The sequence below is a fragment of the Mobula birostris genome, chromosome 17, assembly GCF_030028105.1.
Source record: "Mobula birostris isolate sMobBir1 chromosome 17, sMobBir1.hap1, whole genome shotgun sequence".
Classification (NCBI taxonomy): Eukaryota; Metazoa; Chordata; class Chondrichthyes; order Myliobatiformes; family Myliobatidae; genus Mobula; species Mobula birostris.
In genome coordinates, this window is record NC_092386.1 from 53,601,475 (window position 1) to 53,612,478 (window position 11,004).

General features: G+C 39.8%; 1 long non-coding RNA gene across 1 annotated transcript; it reads right to left on the reverse strand.

Annotated features, from left to right (window-relative positions):
* Positions 1-1,735: 1,735 nt before the first annotated feature.
* Positions 1,736-9,050, reverse strand: LOC140211418 (uncharacterized). Its single transcript, XR_011889458.1, has 3 exons — positions 8,966-9,050; positions 8,493-8,622; positions 1,736-1,772 (listed from the first exon to the last, which is right to left on the reverse strand). It is a non-coding gene; the product is annotated as an uncharacterized lncRNA (long non-coding RNA).
* Positions 9,051-11,004: the final 1,954 nt, after the last annotated feature.

Below are 11,004 nucleotides of genomic sequence, written 5' to 3' on the forward strand. Positions count from 1 at the left end.
TGCATGACATGAAACTTGTTGTTTTGCAGCAGCAGTGAACTACAAGAGGGCAACTCCCAGTTGGTGAAGGTCCTTAGTAATGCATGCTGCTCCCTTGAGACCCTGATTTTTGAAGATGATCTCAGTGGGGATGGTTGTGCCCATGTTGGAACTGGCTGAATCCACAATCCTCTGCAGCTTCTTGTTATCCTGTGCATGGGAGCCTCCATACCAGGCAATAATGCAACTACTCAGAATGTTCTCCACCATACATCGATAGATATTTGCAAGAGTCTTTGTTGATATACCAAATCTCCTCAAACACCTGATGAATTAGAGCCAAAGGCATACCTTCATTCTAATTACATCCATGTGTTGGCCCCAGGATAGTTAATTAAACTTTGTAAGTTTCATCATATCAATGTTACCATTTTATAAACCAGTTCTGATTTAAATGCCTGAATTCTAAGATTTGTATTAATAGTGAAGCAAATTAAATAAGGAATTGCCAAGGATTTAAAAAATGACAATAAACTTGAGCTCAGACTTTTGAAATAAAGTAACTGTAAGCAAACTGAACCAACTTCACTGAGAAATTATCCAATTTTCAAAAATAGCAATTCTTGTTCCAAATTAAAATAGAAAAACAAGTACAGTGGATTCTGGTTAATTGGGTCACATTGGGACCAATCATTTTGGCCCAATTAAGGGCTGCCTCAATTAGCCGAAGATTCATGGAAATAATTAAAAACATGTAAAAAAGACAAACTACCATTTAACTGAGTAACAATTATGTACTTAAATGAAATACAGAACAAATGAGACCACTAACAATACTACGACAGTACTATAAAACTAGTTCTTAATAGATATCGACAGAAGAATTCGTACACTGCCATGTTCTTTTGATTGACTGTAAATGAACAAAATCAGTGTAGATAATGGACTGCCTTCATCCAATTCTTTAATGATTACCCACTCTAAATCTTCATTTTCATTTTAACATTCAAGAAGATTGTTGATACTTTCTAGTTCTTCATAGCTTCTAACTTGTGGAAGTAGTGCAATTGATCCATTTTCACTCTGTGCCGTTTCTGGCAACTCCAAGCCCGAATGCTTGAAACCACAGTGAGCAAAACAGTTATGAATTGTCTCACTGCTTATTTCTCACCAACTATCAGTATCAAAAATCACTGCTTTGTGAACACAAGCATACGCAAATGACGCTATTTAAAAACTTCTCACTTTAAGCAAGGTGTAGTGTCTAATAGCCACACAAGTGCACACGACTGACATTAGAAACTTTGGCAATAGTCTCCTGTCCCAATTAGATGGCTAATGTCGCAAATAAATGAAGGGAATCCCAGCTATTTTCTTTATTAGTTTTTTGTTCTTTAAGGGTTATCCCAAATAAGCGGCTGCCTTGATAAACCACTGACCTAAATAACCAGAATCCATTGTACTCTGGTTATTAGCTAACAAAGCCAGAATTTAGACAGCAGTCAACTGCTCTCATCTGTTGTCAGTGGCTCAGAGAAGGACTGTCAATGGGGTGCTCATAGGGGTTCAGTGTAATTTTTACTTCTGTACTTATGCAGTAAAGCATAGAACTACGATGAGCACTGTAGGTCAGTTGTCAGTCTACCTGATCTCTTGCTCCACTGAGTCCAGAGGCAGTATCAGATTATTCTGAACTGAAGGGTCAGATAAACTTTGTATGTAGTCCCTCAGCTTTATATCACCCATGTGCAGTGCATATGGCACAGGCCCTCTCCTTTGGGTAGTGGCCATACCTGTGTAGAAAAGGTAAGTAAAGCATTAATATTTTAAAATAATTCACAAGAAGTTATCAAGGTGATCTGGGGTAGGAGCATAGGACCGGCTATTCCCTGGGTGGTCACAGCAACAAGGCTTTGGGTCCATTTGGAGTCATTTGAGTGCAAAGTGTCCTGAAAGGATAGTGAAGAGGGTTAATTCAAGGCAAGGCCTGGATCTAGCACAATCTGGAGCATGTGATCATCATCCACTGGGAATTTCCTTCTTGTCAACATCCCAATGCCATTTAATTGGAAATTTTCTCATCCCAGTGGGAATTCCTGACTGCTTATTCCAGGGTGATGGTAATTAAAATGAGTTTGGTGAACTCTGAGCAGGCACTTGCCCTTGTTGAAGGTGATGATGCTGGAAGAGGAAGTGTTAGACGGTTGAAGTGGAACCTGCTGAAAGAGTATATCAAATGACTGTTTCGTGTACTGTAAGCGAGAACACAATGAAGTGAAATACATCAGATGATATGTTCTGGTCAGTTGAGTGTCATTTGTTTTTGTCCATTAATACTTTTATCTGGATATTCTACAGCTTTGTTTGTTCTGGCAGAAAATATGGCAAGAGGAGTGGAACGGGGGATTTCATATAATTCTATGTGTAATTCCATCCATTTAGATATAGAATAACTATTGATTTGAGCCTGGGTAAAGACAGAAACAATAGTTAGAACAGTTCCTGGTACTATTTTTTAAAAGAACTTGAATAAGAGAGAATTCTGGCTGCACCAAATAGCTTTCTTCCCAGATTGTGTTTTCAGCTCAAGTGGAGTAACTTTATTTTGAATTATCTTCTTAGTATGTGTGGGGTTTGTAATAAAGAAAATAAATTAGATCTGAATAAAATCAGAAGAAGTCTTATTTATGTTTCAAATACTGCTTCCAAATTGCATATAACACTTCATAGAATTTCACTAAGGAAAATGCTGAGCATATTGTGTAATGAATCATATGATCATTTCATAGATGAATCTGTCGAAGTTCTAAAAATACAATACAAAAGTAGTTTAAGAATCTGAGCGACATCGAAAGCATTAAAGAACTGATGCAAAGAAATATCGATCAAATGCTGCATAAACTGAGAAATTAAACCAGAGGAAATTAAATTGACAGGGAACAATCTTGACCGAACTATTGGAAACCATTTCTGTAGTTTTCTTTAAAAAGAGTGGCAGGGAAGAACTTATTGCATAGTCAATACTGCACTTCTAAGCTTAGAGCAATAGATCAAAATAATAATGGAATGAACGACTTAGAACTCAATCGCACAGCAAGCTTTATTATGGGAATTCATGTAGGAAATCCAGAGATATGCTTGGAAAATAACATGTACAGACCTTGGAAAAAGAAAACTAGGATTTGATATGAAATTAAATTATAGGCAAGAGGATGAGAGAGAGAGAGGGAAAGCTTGCCATTGTGTTCTGGTGCTTTACTTCAAGGTTATAACCAGTTGCAGGGAATTCATATCAGGTAATAAAGAAGATATGAAACTGAAAATTAAAATATGCTAATCCATAATGGGTATGTAACTAGATAATAATTTTCAATATATTGACTTAGAACAAATAAATTGTTAAGGAATACTGTAGTTCAAGAAGGTATATCTATGTGTTATTGAATAAATTGATACACAGAATTGTTTCATACACTATGCTGTGTAATTAGTATCATGGAAATAGAAGAAAATCAGAAGAGCTATCAGAGGAACAATAAGAAATGTTCACAGAAATAAAACATAATCTGGAAGCAGAATATAACAGCTGTCAAGATACTTTTATTTATGTTTGTATGGTTCTGATTGCTTACACAGTTTTCTTCACGAATGTAAAGAACAACAAAGAGTGCAACAATGAACAAAGACAAGTCTCATGCAGCAACTTAAAAGAGCTACAATATCAGGATCAGTAGTCATGTAGAACACACTTTGTTCTTATCTTGTGCTTTCGGTCTTGTGCTATTGGTCTCGTGCTCAGTTGTTACACTTGGCAATCACCTTCTGTTTGTCAAGCCTGACACTGTACTATGCATAAATAGGCTATTAATATTCTGCTTTCATAGACTGATTTAAAATCTGCATCCCACTTCTTATTAATTATAATTGGTTAAATAAAATGCTGCATTTACCTTCACTTCATAAGCTATAATCTCTGCTGTGTTTTCATCATTCTCTCTGACCTTTCCCTGTCCGAGGCAGAACATTCTTTCCTTGGCAAGGGCCTTACCTTTGTTTCCCTTTGCCCATATCTCACAGAGTTCTGCGCCCACCTCTTCCCCCATCGCCTCCATCTCCGAGCCCGCTTCTTTGGCAAGGGTTCCCCACCCTGACCCGATAACCCTTTCTCCTGTCCCCAACTCTTCTTCCTCTTGGACATCCTGCTCTGGATCTTTTCATCTTAAATTGTCAATGAAACATCACCCGGCTTAACTTCCGCACTCTTCTCACCTCTTCAGACATTACCTCCTCTAAATGCACTACTCTCAACTCCCTCTGCACCAATCCCAGCCTTACCATCGATCCTGCAGACAAAGGGGAGCCATTGCAGTTGTGGTTAACTGATCTCTACCTTGCTGGGGCCAGGTTTCAATTCTCAGACACCTCCTCTAACTTACCCCTTATCAGCTGTCTACCGGCCATCACTAACCTCATCCAATCTGGAGATCTTCCATCCACTGCCACTAAACTCATAATTATCTTAGATGGCACTGCTCATTTCTACCTCCTACCCAAGATCCACAAGCCTGACTGCCTATTGTGTCTGCCTGCTCCTGCCCCACTGAACTCGTGTTTGCGTACCCTGACTCCATTCAATCCCTCTTGGTTCAGTCCCTTCTCAACTACATTTGCTCCCTGGTTCAATTCCTTGGTTCTGACCGCCTCATTTTCACCATAGATGTCCAATCACTACATACTTCTTTCCCCCATCAAGAAGACCTTAAAGCTCTCTGCTTCTTTCTCAACAAAAGACCCAACCACCCTTCTCCATCTGGCAGAGTTGGTCCTCACTCTCAATCATTTTCCCTTGGCTCCTCCCACCTTCAACAAACTCTACGGGTAGCCTTGGGCACCTGCATGGGCTCCAGTTATACCTGCCTTTTTCGTTGGCTATGTGGAACAGTCCATGTTTCATTATCTTCCATGGTAATGCTTCCCAACTATTTCCGACTACGTTGATTACTGCATGGGTGCTGCTTCATGCATCAACGCAGAGCTCATCAGTTTCATCAACTTTGGCTCCAACTTCCACCCTGTTCTTAAATTCACTTGGTCCATTTCTGACAACTGGCTCCCCTTTCTCCAACTCTCTGCTTCCATCTCTGGAGACAAACCGTCTAGCAACAACTTTTATAAATGTACCAATTCCCATGGCTATCTTAACTGTACCTTACCTACTGTATCTTCTGTAAAAACACTATTCCCTTTTCTCAGTTCCTTCAGATATGCCATGTCTGTTGCCAAGACAAGGCTTTCAGAGGTCAGAGATGTCCTCCTTCCTCAAAGAACAGGGTTTCCCCTTCCTCAACCATTGATGCTGTTCTCACTCGCATCTCCTCCATTTTCCCAAAATCTGCTCTCACCCTATCTTCCTGCCACCTTAACAGTGATAGAGTTCCTCTTGTGTTCACCAACCACACCATGAGCATCCACATCCAAATCATCATTCTCTGCAACTTTTGCCACCTTCAATAAGATCCTGCAACCAAATACATCTTTACCTCCTCCCTGTCCCCTTTCACTTGCCCAAGGAATCGCTCCATCTGATTCTCTTGTCCATTTGTCCCTCCCAACTAACCTCCCTCCTGGCACACACCCTACAAGCAAAAGAAATGGCGTACCTGCCAATTCACCTCCTCCCTCACCCCCATTCAGGGTCCCAAAAAGTCCTTCCAGGTGAGGCAACAGTTCAGCTGCATTTCTAATGTATCTAGTGTTCTTGATGCAGCCTTCTCTACATAGGTGAGACCCAATGTAAATTAGGGGGCTGCTTTGTCAGGTACCTACACTTTTTAGTTTTCAACCTGATAGTATGAACATTGATTTCTCTTTCCAGTAATCTTTTTTTTCCTTAGCCCCTCCCCCTTCCCTCTTATTCCATTCCCCGCTCTGGCCTCTTACCTCTTGTCCTCACCTGCCTATCATCTCCCCCTACTGCCCCTTTTCCTTCCATTTCCCTCACAGTCCACTCTCCTCTCCTATCAGATTCATTCTTTCACCAGTCCTTTACCCTTCCCACCCATCTGGCTTCACCTATCATATCTTAGCTTGCCCTCCTTCCCTTCCCCCCCACCTTTTTATTCTGGTGTCTTCCTCCTTCCTTTCCAGTCCTGAAGAACTGTCTCAGTCTGAAAGGTCACCTGTTCAATCATTTACATAGATGCCGCCAGACCTGCTGATTTTCCAGCATTTTGTGTGTGTTGTTCTGGACTTCCATCATCTGTTGAATCTATGTATCTACCTTCACTTCGTGTTTAGACTGAATTTAATTTTCATGACTTGACTTCTTATGACATACTATACTAATCAAGTCATATTTTGGTTCCTTCTGTCTTTCTGAGCACTTACTCTCTCTCCCTTTTTCTTTCACTCTCTGTCCCTCTGTATTTCTTTCTCCCTGACTCTGTCTCTCCTTCTGACTTTTTTTCTCAGTCTGTCTGTCTGACTGTCTGCATGTCTATCTGTTTCTCTGTCTGTTTGTCTATCTCTCTCTGTTTCTGTTGTTCTCTGACATTTATCCTCATTCCAGTTTCAGTTACATTTCAGCAACCTTAAACACTAACACTGTTTCCCTACACACAGATGTAATTTAAGTTTCTACGGTATTTTCTCTTTTATTTTCAGATTTCTAGCCAAGAAAATTCTTTTTTTTTGACTTTTCCTCACAATATGTATAATTTCCCCTTTGACATTGTTTTTCTTACATCTTATCCTTTCCATCTCCTGCTCCTTCTGTATATTTCTATCCAGGACTCTGTATGTGTGGCTATCTTTCTCTCCTCTTCCCTTAACTCTGACGGGTAATGCAAGCCATTGCTGTAGGCTGTTGGTTGGGGCTCCAAGCACAAGGGACCTTGTATCAGAGCCTACACCTGAATACATTCTTGAATGAAAATCGATGCTGATTTCAACAAAAACAAATTCATTGGGGGCAAAATGGAATTTGATTTTAAGATGGTAGGATTGTATTGGTCGCCGCACACACACACACACACACACACACACACACACACAGACACACACACACACACACACACCACACACACATACATACACACACACACACCCACACACCACACACACATACATACACACACACATACACACACACATACATACATACACACACACACACACACACACACACACACACGCACGCACACGCACGCACGCGCACACACACACACACACACACACACCACACACACACTTCTCCTCAGTATTTTTGCACTGCTGGATGATGACATTCAGAAGATTTACAAGCTTTTGCCACTCTTCCATGAGGATTCCCTGTATTAAATATTTGCCCAGAGTCCCCAGGTATATTTAAAGATTTCCAAACTCAAACCAATGCAATGCGGGATTTCTGAGATAATGCAGAAAAGATGGAAGTACTCAGTAGGTCAGACTGACTATGGAGAGAAAAGCAGGGTTAAAGTTTCAAGTTGATGACCTTTAAGTTAGTTACTGAAGATCATTGACCCGAAATTCTTTGATGCTCTCCCTGCAGATGCTATCTGACCTCCTGAATAATTTAAACTTTTCATGGCTGCGTAGATTTAAAGAATTGTCCCCTTTGGCAAATTATAACTGCTATGTTGTAATGCTTTATTAGAAAGTGTTACGTGCATTGTTATTCTTACTGAAGTTTTCTAAAGGTTCAATGAGGCAAACAGGCTAAAATGGGTATTTGCAATGCTGCAGTTTTAAAAAAAGTTGCTAATCGTCTTCCTTGTTTCACATCAAGAAAAATAAATAAATCTGAAATCTTAGTCAAAAACTCAAATACCAAATAGCGTAAAAGTAAGTAGCTGATGTATATATTTTCACTGCTGTGGTCATTCTTGTTTTCTCTCGTTTATTTAAAGATATTTGTACAAATATACAGTAATTAATTATCTGTTGTCTTCGTGCTTTATGAAAATCTCCCCTTATTTCTTCACTCTCCAATGCACTTTGAACTAATTATTATGCGGGGTAAATATGCATGCATTTGAAATATTTTACATGCAATTTTCCAACACTAAAGTACAATCCTATAATAGGAGTAAATTTTGGGGATTTTGGATGACCATATCTGATAAAATCATATGGTTAAAATACTCAAAACAGACACATTCATATTTTTGGATCTACATTTTTAATGAATTCTTTGCCTTATTCTCAACAAGTTTTTGTCCTCAACAAGTCTGATGCAAACAGGAGCATGTGCACCCGCAACACTTCTTGAAGAGAATGACCAGGTCTTTTGTTTTGCTGACATTGAGGAAAGGGTTGTTTTGATGACACCATGTCACTAGGCTTTCTATCTTCTTCCTGTACTCCAACTCATCGTTATTTGAGATGCGGCCCACTACATCATCTCCAAACCTGTAGATGGAGTTAGAGTAGATTCTGGCGAGTAAAGAGTGGTGCAGGGAGCTAAGGATACAAGGCACTAGTGTCAAGGATAATATTGGTGAATGTGTTGCTACCTATCTGTCCTGTCCTCTTCACACGCCTTGCATGAATTGACAGGCAGATGAACTCCATCCCCAATTACCACACTGATAAAGGTGTTCCAAGTTGACTTTCTTTAATGAGACAACTGGCAGTAGGGTAAAACTGAAAGAAAGAAGAACATACAATCAAAAGGTGTCCAAATTCCCATTACGGTTAAGTACAAGGCAAGCATTAAGTATACCACAAATGATACAAAATAATACACAAGAGACTGTATACAAGTAAATTCCAAATATATCATAAAGATAGGCTACTGGTGAGCAAGATGCTGCTACATACAATGTATCTTATGCACATTTTCTCACTACAGGTTAGCCAGAACATGTGGCCCGCATGAATATTCCATCTGTATTTTATCTGCACACAAACCATTCAAATATCTCTGATTTGTGGAAATATGCATATACATCAATAAATAATAAACCCAGAGATTACTTTTACATACCGACGATGCTTTCAAAGACCTGAGCGTCAGAATGATGTCAAATGAAAAGGCACAAGCTCTCCCTCAACTCTACATGGAGAACTGTCTCGACGCCTACTAATGATGTCATCAACTAGAGACACAGATCACATGACCTAAATGACTGCTATACAAAACTACCAGCAAAGGGTGCTAAATGACAAATAAAATAACTGACTTAAGGCAGCACACTATCCATATTGAGTGTGGTCTGTTGGTGAGAAAGTCATGGATCTGGTTGGAAAAGGAGGTGTTGAGTTCAGGTCTAGGAAATCAGCTTGCTTGGAATTATATAACCATATAACAATTACAGCACGGAAACAGGCCATCTTGGCCCTTCTAGTCCACGCCAAACTCTTACTCTCACCTAGTCCCACCGACCTGCACTCAGCCCATAACCCTCCATTCCATTCCTGTCCATATATCTATCCAATTTAACTTTAAACGACAATATCGAACCTGCTTCAACCACTTCTGCTGGAAGCTCATTCCACACAGCTACCACTCTCTGAGTAAAGAAGTTCCCCCTCATGTTACCCCTAAACTTCTGCCCTTTAACTCTCAATACGTCCTCTTGTTTGAATCTCCTCCATTCTCAATGGAAAAAGCCTATCCACGTCAACTCTATCAATCTCCCTCATAATTTTAAACACCTGCATCAAGTCCCCCCCTCAACCTTCTACGCTCCAAAGAATAAAGACCCAACTTGTTCAACCTTTCTCTGTAACTTAGGAGATGAAACCCAGGCAACATTTTAGTAAACCTCCTCTGCACTCTCTCAATTTTATTGACATTTTTCCTATAACTCAGTGACCAGAACTGTACACAATACTCCAAACTTGGCCTTACCAATGCCTTATACAATTTCAACATTACATCCCAACTCCTATACTCAATGCTCTGATTAATAAAGGCCAGCATATCAAAAGCTTTCTTCACCACCCTATCCACATGAGATTCCATCTTCAGGGAACTATGCACCATTGTTCCCGGATCCCTCTGTTCTACTGCATTCTTCAATGCCCTACCATTTACCATGTATGTCCTATTTTGATTAGTCCTACCAAAATGTAGCACCTCACATTTTTCAGCATTAAATTCCATCTGCCATCTTTTCAGCCCACTCTTCTAACTGGCCTACATCTCTCTGCAAGCTTTGAAAACCTACTTCATTATCCACAACGCCACCTATCTTAGTATCATCTGCATACTTACTAATCCAATTTACCACCCCATCATCCAGATCATTAATATATATGACAAACAACATTGGACCCAGTACAGATCCCTGAGGGACACCGCTACACACCGTCCTCCAATCTGACACACAGTTATCCACCACTACTCTCTGGCGTCTCCCATCTAGCCACTGCTGAATCCATTTTACTACTTCGATATTAATGCCTAACGATTGAACCTTCCTAACTAACCTTCCATGTGAAACCTTGTCAAAGGCCTTACTGAAGTCCATATAGACAACATCCACCATTTTACCCTCGTCAACTTTCTTAGTAATCTCATCAAAAAATTCAATAAGATTTGTCAAACATGATCTTCCATGCACAAATCCATGTTAACTGTTCCTCATCAGACCCTGACTATCCAGATAATTATATATACCATCTCGAAGAATACTTTCCATCAATTTACTCACCACTGACGTCAAACTCACAGGCCGATAATTGCTAGGTTTACTTTTAGAACCCTTTTTAAACAATGGAACCACATGAGAAGTACGCCAATACTCCGGCACCATCCCTGTTTCTAATGACATTTGAAATATTTCTGTCAGAGCCCCTGCTATTTCCACACTAACTTCCTTCAAGATCCTAGGGAATATCTTGTCTGGACCCAGAGACTTATCCACTTTTATATTCCTTAAAAGCACCAGTACTTCCTCTTCTTTAATCCTCATACTTTCCATAACTACCCTTCTTGTTTCCTTTACTTTACACAATTCAATATCCTTCTCCTTAGTGAATACCAAAAAAAAGAAATTGTTGAAAATCTCCCCCATCTCT